This window comes from Eucyclogobius newberryi, unplaced genomic scaffold, assembly GCF_026437365.1.
Source record: "Eucyclogobius newberryi isolate DKJ021-1_F unplaced genomic scaffold, fEucNew1.0.hap1 SCAF_50, whole genome shotgun sequence".
Lineage (NCBI taxonomy): Eukaryota > Metazoa > Chordata > Actinopteri > Gobiiformes > Gobiidae > Eucyclogobius > Eucyclogobius newberryi.
In genome coordinates, this window is record NW_027316168.1 from 166,237 (window position 1) to 176,027 (window position 9,791).

The 9,791-nt window shown below is 45.7% G+C and overlaps 12 non-coding genes and 24 pseudogenes across 12 annotated transcripts; all 36 read left to right on the top strand.

Annotated features, from left to right (window-relative positions):
• Nucleotides 1-22: 22 nt before the first annotated feature.
• On the top strand, nt 23-141 carry LOC140382895 (5S ribosomal RNA; annotated as a pseudogene).
• Nucleotides 142-287: 146 nt separating this feature from the next.
• Nucleotides 288-406, top strand: LOC140383154 (5S ribosomal RNA). The gene has a single exon (XR_011932194.1). It is a non-coding gene; the product is annotated as a 5S ribosomal RNA (ribosomal RNA).
• A 168-nt stretch (nt 407-574) lies between these two features.
• Nucleotides 575-693, top strand: LOC140382681 (5S ribosomal RNA; annotated as a pseudogene).
• Nucleotides 694-839: 146 nt separating this feature from the next.
• LOC140382896 (5S ribosomal RNA) lies at nt 840-958 on the top strand (annotated as a pseudogene).
• Nucleotides 959-1,104: 146 nt separating this feature from the next.
• LOC140383155 (5S ribosomal RNA) lies at nt 1,105-1,223 on the top strand. The gene has a single exon (XR_011932195.1). It is a non-coding gene; the product is annotated as a 5S ribosomal RNA (ribosomal RNA).
• Nucleotides 1,224-1,391: 168 nt separating this feature from the next.
• On the top strand, nt 1,392-1,510 carry LOC140383025 (5S ribosomal RNA; annotated as a pseudogene).
• Nucleotides 1,511-1,656: 146 nt separating this feature from the next.
• LOC140382897 (5S ribosomal RNA) lies at nt 1,657-1,775 on the top strand (annotated as a pseudogene).
• Nucleotides 1,776-1,921: 146 nt separating this feature from the next.
• Nucleotides 1,922-2,040, top strand: LOC140383156 (5S ribosomal RNA). The gene has a single exon (XR_011932196.1). It is a non-coding gene; the product is annotated as a 5S ribosomal RNA (ribosomal RNA).
• A 168-nt stretch (nt 2,041-2,208) lies between these two features.
• Nucleotides 2,209-2,327, top strand: LOC140382682 (5S ribosomal RNA; annotated as a pseudogene).
• A 146-nt stretch (nt 2,328-2,473) lies between these two features.
• Nucleotides 2,474-2,592, top strand: LOC140382898 (5S ribosomal RNA; annotated as a pseudogene).
• Nucleotides 2,593-2,738: 146 nt separating this feature from the next.
• Nucleotides 2,739-2,857, top strand: LOC140382182 (5S ribosomal RNA). Its single transcript, XR_011931628.1, has one exon. It is a non-coding gene; the product is annotated as a 5S ribosomal RNA (ribosomal RNA).
• A 169-nt stretch (nt 2,858-3,026) lies between these two features.
• On the top strand, nt 3,027-3,145 carry LOC140382899 (5S ribosomal RNA; annotated as a pseudogene).
• A 168-nt stretch (nt 3,146-3,313) lies between these two features.
• LOC140382683 (5S ribosomal RNA) lies at nt 3,314-3,432 on the top strand (annotated as a pseudogene).
• A 146-nt stretch (nt 3,433-3,578) lies between these two features.
• LOC140382900 (5S ribosomal RNA) lies at nt 3,579-3,697 on the top strand (annotated as a pseudogene).
• A 146-nt stretch (nt 3,698-3,843) lies between these two features.
• LOC140382183 (5S ribosomal RNA) lies at nt 3,844-3,962 on the top strand. Its single transcript, XR_011931629.1, has one exon. It is a non-coding gene; the product is annotated as a 5S ribosomal RNA (ribosomal RNA).
• A 169-nt stretch (nt 3,963-4,131) lies between these two features.
• On the top strand, nt 4,132-4,250 carry LOC140382901 (5S ribosomal RNA; annotated as a pseudogene).
• A 146-nt stretch (nt 4,251-4,396) lies between these two features.
• LOC140382902 (5S ribosomal RNA) lies at nt 4,397-4,515 on the top strand (annotated as a pseudogene).
• Nucleotides 4,516-4,661: 146 nt separating this feature from the next.
• On the top strand, nt 4,662-4,780 carry LOC140382529 (5S ribosomal RNA). The gene has a single exon (XR_011931941.1). It is a non-coding gene; the product is annotated as a 5S ribosomal RNA (ribosomal RNA).
• Nucleotides 4,781-4,928: 148 nt separating this feature from the next.
• On the top strand, nt 4,929-5,047 carry LOC140382684 (5S ribosomal RNA; annotated as a pseudogene).
• Nucleotides 5,048-5,193: 146 nt separating this feature from the next.
• Nucleotides 5,194-5,312, top strand: LOC140382904 (5S ribosomal RNA; annotated as a pseudogene).
• A 146-nt stretch (nt 5,313-5,458) lies between these two features.
• Nucleotides 5,459-5,577, top strand: LOC140383158 (5S ribosomal RNA). Its single transcript, XR_011932197.1, has one exon. It is a non-coding gene; the product is annotated as a 5S ribosomal RNA (ribosomal RNA).
• A 168-nt stretch (nt 5,578-5,745) lies between these two features.
• Nucleotides 5,746-5,864, top strand: LOC140382685 (5S ribosomal RNA; annotated as a pseudogene).
• Nucleotides 5,865-6,010: 146 nt separating this feature from the next.
• On the top strand, nt 6,011-6,129 carry LOC140382905 (5S ribosomal RNA; annotated as a pseudogene).
• Nucleotides 6,130-6,275: 146 nt separating this feature from the next.
• On the top strand, nt 6,276-6,394 carry LOC140382530 (5S ribosomal RNA). Its single transcript, XR_011931942.1, has one exon. It is a non-coding gene; the product is annotated as a 5S ribosomal RNA (ribosomal RNA).
• Nucleotides 6,395-6,541: 147 nt separating this feature from the next.
• LOC140383159 (5S ribosomal RNA) lies at nt 6,542-6,660 on the top strand. Its single transcript, XR_011932198.1, has one exon. It is a non-coding gene; the product is annotated as a 5S ribosomal RNA (ribosomal RNA).
• A 146-nt stretch (nt 6,661-6,806) lies between these two features.
• Nucleotides 6,807-6,925, top strand: LOC140382907 (5S ribosomal RNA; annotated as a pseudogene).
• Nucleotides 6,926-7,071: 146 nt separating this feature from the next.
• On the top strand, nt 7,072-7,190 carry LOC140382212 (5S ribosomal RNA). The gene has a single exon (XR_011931655.1). It is a non-coding gene; the product is annotated as a 5S ribosomal RNA (ribosomal RNA).
• Nucleotides 7,191-7,358: 168 nt separating this feature from the next.
• Nucleotides 7,359-7,477, top strand: LOC140382850 (5S ribosomal RNA; annotated as a pseudogene).
• A 146-nt stretch (nt 7,478-7,623) lies between these two features.
• On the top strand, nt 7,624-7,742 carry LOC140382908 (5S ribosomal RNA; annotated as a pseudogene).
• Nucleotides 7,743-7,888: 146 nt separating this feature from the next.
• Nucleotides 7,889-8,007, top strand: LOC140383161 (5S ribosomal RNA). The gene has a single exon (XR_011932200.1). It is a non-coding gene; the product is annotated as a 5S ribosomal RNA (ribosomal RNA).
• Nucleotides 8,008-8,175: 168 nt separating this feature from the next.
• Nucleotides 8,176-8,294, top strand: LOC140382687 (5S ribosomal RNA; annotated as a pseudogene).
• Nucleotides 8,295-8,440: 146 nt separating this feature from the next.
• On the top strand, nt 8,441-8,559 carry LOC140382909 (5S ribosomal RNA; annotated as a pseudogene).
• A 146-nt stretch (nt 8,560-8,705) lies between these two features.
• LOC140383162 (5S ribosomal RNA) lies at nt 8,706-8,824 on the top strand. The gene has a single exon (XR_011932201.1). It is a non-coding gene; the product is annotated as a 5S ribosomal RNA (ribosomal RNA).
• A 167-nt stretch (nt 8,825-8,991) lies between these two features.
• On the top strand, nt 8,992-9,110 carry LOC140382688 (5S ribosomal RNA; annotated as a pseudogene).
• A 156-nt stretch (nt 9,111-9,266) lies between these two features.
• On the top strand, nt 9,267-9,385 carry LOC140382851 (5S ribosomal RNA; annotated as a pseudogene).
• A 146-nt stretch (nt 9,386-9,531) lies between these two features.
• On the top strand, nt 9,532-9,650 carry LOC140382910 (5S ribosomal RNA; annotated as a pseudogene).
• Nucleotides 9,651-9,791: the final 141 nt, after the last annotated feature.

Consider the following 9,791-nt stretch of genomic DNA (forward strand, 5'->3'; position numbering starts at 1 on the left):
CCGTTTTGACCTGGAACATTTCGCTCACGGCCATACCACCCTGGACCAGCCCGATCTCGTTTGATCTCGGAAGCCAAGCGGGGTTGGGCCTTGTTAGTACTTGGATGGAACACCGCCTGGGAATACCAGGTGCTGTGAGCATTTTCACACTTTTTCACCCGTCAAAAAAAAAAAAAGAAGTTTTTCATTGAGATATCCCAATTTTGACCGAGCAAGTGGCGTGAAGGTACTCTTCACGAAAAGACAGTGTTTGATATAAAAAAGGCCGTTTTGACCTGGAACATTTCGCTCACGGCCATACCACCCTGGACCAGCCCGATCTCGTCTGATCTCGGAAGCCAAGCAGGGTTGGGCCTGGTTAGTACTTGGATGGGAGACCGCCTGGGAATACCAGGTGCTGTGAGCATTTTCACACTTTTTCACCTGTCAAAAAAAAAAAAAAAAAAAAAAAAAGAAGTTTTTCATTGAGATATCCCAATTTTGACCGAGCAAGTGGCGTGAAGGTACTCTTCACGAAAAGACAGTGTTTGATGCAAAAAAAGCCATTTATACGAGTTTTGACCTGGAACATTTCGCTCACGGCCATACCACCCTGGAACAGCCCGATCTCGTTTGATCTCGGAAGCCAAGCGGGGTTGGGCCTTGTTAGTACTTGGATGGAACACCGCCTGGGAATACCAGGTGCTGTGAGCATTTTCACACTTTTTCACCCGTCAAAAAAAAAAAAAGAAGTTTTTCATTGAGATATCCCAATTTTGACCGAGCAAGTGGCGTGAAGGTACTCTTCACGAAAAGACAGTGTTTGATATAAAAAAGGCCGTTTTGACCTGGAACATTTCGCTCACGGCCATACCACCCTGGACCAGCCCGATCTCGTTTGATCTCGGAAGCCAAGCGGGGTTGGGCCTTGTTAGTACTTGGATGGAACACCGCCTGGGAATACCAGGTGCTGTGAGCATTTTCACACTTTTTCACCCGTCAAAAAAAAAAAAAGAAGTTTTTCATTGAGATATCCCAATTTTGACCGAGCAAGTGGCGTGAAGGTACTCTTCACGAAAAGACAGTGTTTGATATAAAAAAGGCCGTTTTGACCTGGAACATTTCGCTCACGGCCATACCACCCTGGACCAGCCCGATCTCGTCTGATCTCGGAAGCCAAGCAGGGTTGGGCCTGGTTAGTACTTGGATGGGAGACCGCCTGGGAATACCAGGTGCTGTGAGCATTTTCACACTTTTTCACCTGTCAAAAAAAAAAAATAAAAAATAAAAAGAAGTTTTTCATTGAGATATCCCAATTTTGACCGAGCAAGTGGCGTGAAGGTACTCTTCACGAAAAGACAGTGTTTGATGCAAAAAAAGCCATTTATACGAGTTTTGACCTGGAACATTTCGCTCACGGCCATACCACCCTGGAACAGCCCGATCTCGTTTGATCTCGGAAGCCAAGCGTGGTTGGGCCTTGTTAGTACTTGGATGGAACACCGCCTGGGAATACCAGGTGCTGTGAGCATTTTCACACTTTTTCACCCGTCAAAAAAAAAAAAAGAAGTTTTTCATTGAGATATCCCAATTTTGACCGAGCAAGTGGCGTGAAGGTACTCTTCACGAAAAGACAGTGTTTGATATAAAAAAGGCCGTTTTGACCTGGAACATTTCGCTCACGGCCATACCACCCTGGACCAGCCCGATCTCGTTTGATCTCGGAAGCCAAGCGGGGTTGGGCCTTGTTAGTACTTGGATGGAACACCGCCTGGGAATACCAGGTGCTGTGAGCATTTTCACACTTTTTCACCCGTCAAAAAAAAAAAAAGAAGTTTTTCATTGAGATATCCCAATTTTGACCGAGCAAGTGGCGTGAAGGTACTCTTCACGAAAAGACAGTGTTTGATATAAAAAAGGCCGTTTTGACCTGGAACATTTCGCTCACGGCCATACCACCCTGGACCAGCCCGATCTCGTCTGATCTCGGAAGCCAAGCAGGGTTGGGCCTGGTTAGTACTTGGATGGGAGACCGCCTGGGAATACCAGGTGCTGTGAGCATTTTCACACTTTTTCACCTGTCAAAAAAAAAAAAAAAAAAAAAAAAAGAAGTTTTTCATTGAGATATCCCAATTTTGACCGAGCAAGTGGCGTGAAGGTACTCTTCACGAAAAGACAGTGTTTGATGCAAAAAAAGCCATTTATACGAGTTTTGACCTGGAACATTTCGCTCACGGCCATACCACCCTGGAACAGCCCGATCTCGTTTGATCTCGGAAGCCAAGCGGGGTTGGGCCTTGTTAGTACTTGGATGGAACACCGCCTGGGAATACCAGGTGCTGTGAGCATTTTCACACTTTTTCACCCGTCAAAAAAAAAAAAAGAAGTTTTTCATTGAGATATCCCAATTTTGACCGAGCAAGTGGCGTGAAGGTACTCTTCACGAAAAGACAGTGTTTGATATAAAAAAGGCCGTTTTGACCTGGAACATTTCGCTCACGGCCATACCACCCTGGACCAGCCCGATCTCGTTTGATCTCGGAAGCCAAGCGGGGTTGGGCCTTGTTAGTACTTGGATGGAACACCGCCTGGGAATACCAGGTGCTGTGAGCATTTTCACACTTTTTCACCCGTCAAAAAAAAAAAAAGAAGTTTTTCATTGAGATATCCCAATTTTGACCGAGCAAGTGGCGTGAAGGTACTCTTCACGAAAAGACAGTGTTTGATATAAAAAAGGCCGTTTTGACCTGGAACATTTCGCTCACGGCCATACCACCCTGGACCAGCCCGATCTCGTCTGATCTCGGAAGCCAAGCAGGGTTGGGCCTGGTTAGTACTTGGGTGGGAGACCGCCTGGGAATACCAGGTGCTGTGAGCATTTTCACACTTTTTCACCTGTCAAAAAAAAAAAAAAAAAAAAAAAGAAGAAGTTTTTCATTGAGATATCCCAATTTTGACCGAGCAAGTGGCGTGAAGGTACTCTTCACGAAAAGACAGTGTTTGATGCAAAAAAAGCCATTTATACGAGTTTTGACCTGGAACATTTCGCTCACGGCCATACCACCCTGGACCAGCCCGATCTCGTTTGATCTCGGAAGCCAAGCGGGGTTGGGCCTTGTTAGTACTTGGATGGAACACCGCCTGGGAATACCAGGTGCTGTGAGCATTTTCACACTTTTTCACCTGTCAAAAAAAAAAAAAAAAAAAAAAAAAGAAGTTTTTCATTGAGATATCCCAATTTTGACCGAGCAAGTGGCGTGAAGGTACTCTTCACGAAAAGACAGTGTTTGATGCAAAAAAAGCCATTTATACGAGTTTTGACCTGGAACATTTCGCTCACGGCCATACCACCCTGGAACAGCCCGATCTCGTTTGATCTCGGAAGCCAAGCGGGGTTGGGCCTTGTTAGTACTTGGATGGAACACCGCCTGGGAATACCAGGTGCTGTGAGCATTTTCACACTTTTTCACCCGTCAAAAAAAAAAAAAGAAGTTTTTCATTGAGATATCCCAATTTTGACCGAGCAAGTGGCGTGAAGGTACTCTTCACGAAAAGACAGTGTTTGATATAAAAAAGGCCGTTTTGACCTGGAACATTTCGCTCACGGCCATACCACCCTGGACCAGCCCGATCTCGTTTGATCTCGGAAGCCAAGCGGGGTTGGGCCTTGTTAGTACTTGGATGGAACACCGCCTGGGAATACCAGGTGCTGTGAGCATTTTCACACTTTTTCACCCGTCAAAAAAAAAAAAAGAAGTTTTTCATTGAGATATCCCAATTTTGACCGAGCAAGTGGCGTGAAGGTACTCTTCACGAAAAGACAGTGTTTGATATAAAAAAGGCCGTTTTGACCTGGAACATTTCGCTCACGGCCATACCACCCTGGACCAGCCCGATCTCGTCTGATCTCGGAAGCCAAGCAGGGTTGGGCCTGGTTAGTACTTGGGTGGGAGACCGCCTGGGAATACCAGGTGCTGTGAGCATTTTCACACTTTTTCACCTGTCAAAAAAAAAAAAAAAAAAAAAAAGAAGAAGTTTTTCATTGAGATATCCCAATTTTGACCGAGCAAGTGGCGTGAAGGTACTCTTCACGAAAAGACAGTGTTTGATGCAAAAAAAGCCATTTATACGAGTTTTGACCTGGAACATTTCGCTCACGGCCATACCACCCTGGACCAGCCCGATCTCGTTTGATCTCGGAAGCCAAGCGGGGTTGGGCCTTGTTAGTACTTGGATGGAACACCGCCTGGGAATACCAGGTGCTGTGAGCATTTTCACACTTTTTCACCCGTCAAAAAAAAAAAAAGAAGTTTTTCATTGAGATATCCCAATTTTGACCGAGCAAGTGGCGTGAAGGTACTCTTCACGAAAAGACAGTGTTTGATATAAAAAAGGCCGTTTTGACCTGGAACATTTCGCTCACGGCCATACCACCCTGGACCAGCCCGATCTCGTTTGATCTCGGAAGCCAAGCGGGGTTGGGCCTTGTTAGTACTTGGATGGAACACCGCCTGGGAATACCAGGTGCTGTGAGCATTTTCACACTTTTTCACCCGTCAAAAAAAAAAAAAGAAGTTTTTCATTGAGATATCCCAATTTTGACCGAGCAAGTGGCGTGAAGGTACTCTTCACGAAAAGACAGTGTTTGATATAAAAAAGGCCGTTTTGACCTGGAACATTTCGCTCACGGCCATACCACCCTGGACCAGCCCGATCTCGTTTGATCTCGGAAGCCAAGCGGGGTTGGGCCTTGTTAGTACTTGGATGGGAGACCGCCTGGGAATACCAGGTGCTGTGAGCATTTTCACACTTTTTCACCCGTCAAAAAAAAAAAAAAAGAAGTTTTTCATTGAGATATCCCAATTTTGACCGAGCAAGTGGCGTGAAGGTACTCTTCACGAAAAGACAGTGTTTGATATAAAAAAGGCCGTTTTGACCTGGAACATTTCGCTCACGGCCATACCACCCTGGAACAGCCCGATCTCGTTTGATCTCGGAAGCCAAGCGGGGTTGGGCCTTGTTAGTACTTGGATGGAACACCGCCTGGGAATACCAGGTGCTGTGAGCATTTTCACACTTTTTCACCCGTCAAAAAAAAAAAAAGAAGTTTTTCATTGAGATATCCCAATTTTGACCGAGCAAGTGGCGTGAAGGTACTCTTCACGAAAAGACAGTGTTTGATATAAAAAAGGCCGTTTTGACCTGGAACATTTCGCTCACGGCCATACCACCCTGGACCAGCCCGATCTCGTTTGATCTCGGAAGCCAAGCGGGGTTGGGCCTTGTTAGTACTTGGATGGAACACCGCCTGGGAATACCAGGTGCTGTGAGCATTTTCACACTTTTTCACCCGTCAAAAAAAAAAAAAGAAGTTTTTCATTGAGATATCCCAATTTTGACCGAGCAAGTGGCGTGAAGGTACTCTTCACGAAAAGACAGTGTTTGATATAAAAAAGGCCGTTTTGACCTGGAACATTTCGCTCACGGCCATACCACCCTGGACCAGCCCGATCTCGTCTGATCTCGGAAGCCAAGCAGGGTTGGGCCTGGTTAGTACTTGGATGGGAGACCGCCTGGGAATACCAGGTGCTGTGAGCATTTTCACACTTTTTCACCTGTCAAAAAAAAAAAAAAAAAAATAAAAAGAAGTTTTTCATTGAGATATCCCAATTTTGACCGAGCAAGTGGCGTGAAGGTACTCTTCACGAAAAGACAGTGTTTGATGCAAAAAAAGCCATTTATACGAGTTTTGACCTGGAACATTTCGCTCACGGCCATACCACCCTGGAACAGCCCGATCTCGTTTGATCTCGGAAGCCAAGCGGGGTTGGGCCTTGTTAGTACTTGGATGGAACACCGCCTGGGAATACCAGGTGCTGTGAGCATTTTCACACTTTTTCACCCGTCAAAAAAAAAAAAAGAAGTTTTTCATTGAGATATCCCAATTTTGACCGAGCAAGTGGCGTGAAGGTACTCTTCACGAAAAGACAGTGTTTGATATAAAAAAGGCCGTTTTGACCTGGAACATTTCGCTCACGGCCATACCACCCTGGACCAGCCCGATCTCGTTTGATCTCGGAAGCCAAGCGGGGTTGGGCCTTGTTAGTACTTGGATGGAACACCGCCTGGGAATACCAGGTGCTGTGAGCATTTTCACACTTTTTCACCCGTCAAAAAAAAAAAAAGAAGTTTTTCATTGAGATATCCCAATTTTGACCGAGCAAGTGGCGTGAAGGTACTCTTCACGAAAAGACAGTGTTTGATATAAAAAAGGCCGTTTTGACCTGGAACATTTCGCTCACGGCCATACCACCCTGGACCAGCCCGATCTCGTTTGATCTCGGAAGCCAAGCGGGGTTGGGCCTTGTTAGTACTTGGATGGGAGACCGCCTGGGAATACCAGGTGCTGTGAGCATTTTCACACTTTTTCACCCGTCAAAAAAAAAAAAAAGAAGTTTTTCATTGAGATATCCCAATTTTGACCGAGCAAGTGGCGTGAAGGTACTCTTCACGAAAAGACAGTGTTTGATATAAAAAAGGCCGTTTTGACCTGGAACATTTCGCTCACGGCCATACCACCCTGGACCAGCCCGATCTCGTCTGATCTCGGAAGCCAAGCAGGGTTGGGCCTGGTTAGTACTTGGATGGGAGACCGCCTGGGAATACCAGGTGCTGTGAGCATTTTCACACTTTTTCACCCGTCAAAAAAAAAAAAAGAAGTTTTTCATTGAGATATCCCAATTTTGACCGAGCAAGTGGCGTGAAGGTACTCTTCACGAAAAGACAGTGTTTGATATAAAAAAGGCCGTTTTGACCTGGAACATTTCGCTCACGGCCATACCACCCTGGACCAGCCCGATCTCGTTTGATCTCGGAAGCCAAGCGGGGTTGGGCCTTGTTAGTACTTGGATGGAACACCGCCTGGGAATACCAGGTGCTGTGAGCATTTTCACACTTTTTCACCCGTCAAAAAAAAAAAAAGAAGTTTTTCATTGAGATATCCCAATTTTGACCGAGCAAGTGGCGTGAAGGTACTCTTCACGAAAAGACAGTGTTTGATATAAAAAAGGCCGTTTTGACCTGGAACATTTCGCTCACGGCCATACCACCCTGGACCAGCCCGATCTCGTCTGATCTCGGAAGCCAAGCAGGGTTGGGCCTGGTTAGTACTTGGATGGGAGGCCGCCTGGGAATACCAGGTGCTGTGAGCATTTTCACACTTTTTCACCTGTCAAAAAAAAAAAAAAAAAAAAAAAAAGAAGTTTTTCATTGAGATATCCCAATTTTGACCGAGCAAGTGGCGTGAAGGTACTCTTCACGAAAAGACAGTGTTTGATGCAAAAAAAGCCATTTATACGAGTTTTGACCTGGAACATTTCGCTCACGGCCATACCACCCTGGAACAGCCCGATCTCGTTTGATCTCGGAAGCCAAGCGGGGTTGGGCCTTGTTAGTACTCGGATGGAACACCGCCTGGGAATACCAGGTGCTGTGAGCATTTTCACACTTTTTCACCCGTCAAAAAAAAAAAAAGAAGTTTTTCATTGAGATATCCCAATTTTGACCGAGCAAGTGGCGTGAAGGTACTCTTCACGAAAAGACAGTGTTTGATATAAAAAAGGCCGTTTTGACCTGGAACATTTCGCTCACGGCCATACCACCCTGGACCAGCCCGATCTCGTTTGATCTCGGAAGCCAAGCGGGGTTGGGCCTTGTTAGTACTTGGATGGAACACCGCCTGGGAATACCAGGTGCTGTGAGCATTTTCACACTTTTTCACCCGTCAAAAAAAAAAAAAGAAGTTTTTCATTGAGATATCCCAATTTTGACCGAGCAAGTGGCGTGAAGGTACTCTTCACGAAAAGACAGTGTTTGATATAAAAAAGGCCGTTTTGACCTGGAACATTTCGCTCACGGCCATACCACCCTGGACCAGCCCGATCTCGTCTGATCTCGGAAGCCAAGCAGGGTTGGGCCTGGTTAGTACTTGGATGGGAGACCGCCTGGGAATACCAGGTGCTGTGAGCATTTTCACACTTTTTCACCTGTCAAAAAAAAAAAAAAAAAAATAAAAAGAAGTTTTTCATTGAGATATCCCAATTTTGACCGAGCAAGTGGCGTGAAGGTACTCTTCACGAAAAGACAGTGTTTGATGCAAAAAAAGCCATTTATACGAGTTTTGACCTGGAACATTTCGCTCACGGCCATACCACCCTGGAACAGCCCGATCTCGTTTGATCTCGGAAGCCAAGCGGGGTTGGGCCTTGTTAGTACTTGGATGGAACACCGCCTGGGAATACCAGGTGCTGTGAGCATTTTCACACTTTTTCACCCGTCAAAAAAAAAAAAAGAAGTTTTTCATTGAGATATCCCAATTTTGACCGAGCAAGTGGCGTGAAGGTACTCTTCACGAAAAGACAGTGTTTGATATAAAAAAGGCCGTTTTGACCTGGAACATTTCGCTCACGGCCATACCACCCTGGACCAGCCCGATCTCGTTTGATCTCGGAAGCCAAGCGGGGTTGGGCCTTGTTAGTACTTGGATGGAACACCGCCTGGGAATACCAGGTGCTGTGAGCATTTTCACACTTTTTCACCCGTCAAAAAAAAAAAAAGAAGTTTTTCATTGAGATATCCCAATTTTGACCGAGCAAGTGGCGTGAAGGTACTCTTCACGAAAAGACAGTGTTTGATATAAAAAAGGCCGTTTTGACCTGGAACATTTCGCTCACGGCCATACCACCCTGGACCAGCCCGATCTCGTCTGATCTCGGAAGCCAAGCAGGGTTGGGCCTGGTTAGTACTTGGATGGGAGACCGCCTGGGAATACCAGGTGCTGTGAGCATTTTCACACTTTTTCACCTGTCAAAAAAAAAAAAAAAAAAAAAAAAAGAAGTTATCATTGAGATATCCCAATTTTGACCGAGCAAGTGGCGTGAAGGTACTCTTCACGAAAAGACAGTGTTTGATGCAAAAAAAGCCATTTATACGAGTTTTGACCTGGAACATTTCGCTCACGGCCATACCACCCTGGAACAGCCCGATCTCGTTTGATCTCGGAAGCCAAGCGGGGTTGGGCCTTGTTAGTACTTGGATGGAACACCGCCTGGGAATACCAGGTGCTGTGAGCATTTTCACACTTTTTCACCCGTCAAAAAAAAAAAAAGAAGTTTTTCATTGAGATATCCCAATTTTGACCGAGCAAGTGGCGTGAAGGTACTCTTCACGAAAAGACAGTGTTTGATGCAAAAAAAGCCATTTATACGAGTTTTGACCTGGAACATTTCGCTCACGGCCATACCACCCTGGAACAGCCCGATCTCGTTTGATCTCGGAAGCCAAGCGGGGTTGGGCCTTGTTAGTACTCGGATGGAACACCGCCTGGGAATACCAGGTGCTGTGAGCATTTTCACACTTTTTCACCCGTCAAAAAAAAAAAAAGAAGTTTTTCATTGAGATATCCCAATTTTGACCGAGCAAGTGGCGTGAAGGTACTCTTCACGAAAAGACAGTGTTTGATATAAAAAAGGCCGTTTTGACCTGGAACATTTCGCTCACGGCCATACCACCCTGGACCAGCCCGATCTCGTTTGATCTCGGAAGCCAAGCGGGGTTGGGCCTTGTTAGTACTTGGATGGAACACCGCCTGGGAATACCAGGTGCTGTGAGCATTTTCACACTTTTTCACCCGTCAAAAAAAAAAAAAGAAGTTTTTCATTGAGATATCCCAATTTTGACCGAGCAAGTGGCGTGAAGGTACTCTTCACGAAAAGACAGTGTTTGATATAAAAAAGGCCGTTTTGACCTGGAAC